This window comes from Bison bison, unplaced genomic scaffold (assembly GCF_000754665.1).
Source record: "Bison bison bison isolate TAMUID 2011002044 unplaced genomic scaffold, Bison_UMD1.0 scf7180017864379, whole genome shotgun sequence".
In the NCBI taxonomy this organism is placed as follows: Eukaryota; Metazoa; Chordata; class Mammalia; order Artiodactyla; family Bovidae; genus Bison; species Bison bison.
In genome coordinates, this window is record NW_011494951.1 from 11,568,112 (window position 1) to 11,568,495 (window position 384).

Genomic DNA, 384 nt, shown 5'->3' on the forward strand with positions numbered 1-384 from the left:
CCTGCCCCCAATCCCTCCCAGCATCAGGGTCTTTTCCAATGAGTCAACTCTTCACACGAGGTGGCCAAAATATTGGAGTTTCTGCTTTAGCATTGGGCTCAAATTTTTCATAGTCACATAAACAGAAAGCAGATAATCTCAGACCTTATATGGAAAACACCCTGAGAACCTGTTTGTTGTTTCTTGAGCTAAAAAAAAGCCTGAACATGGTTCATCTGAGACAGATTCATGGGTACAGTTGGACAGGACCAGAGAAAGACTTGTAGTTCTTTAGGGTAAGGGTTAGGCCACTGGGAAATGATGATTTTCAGAGATGAGCAGGTAAACTTAGGCTTATTATTAAATGACTTGTCCCCTGTAAAAAAGGAGGAGAGCATAATGCTT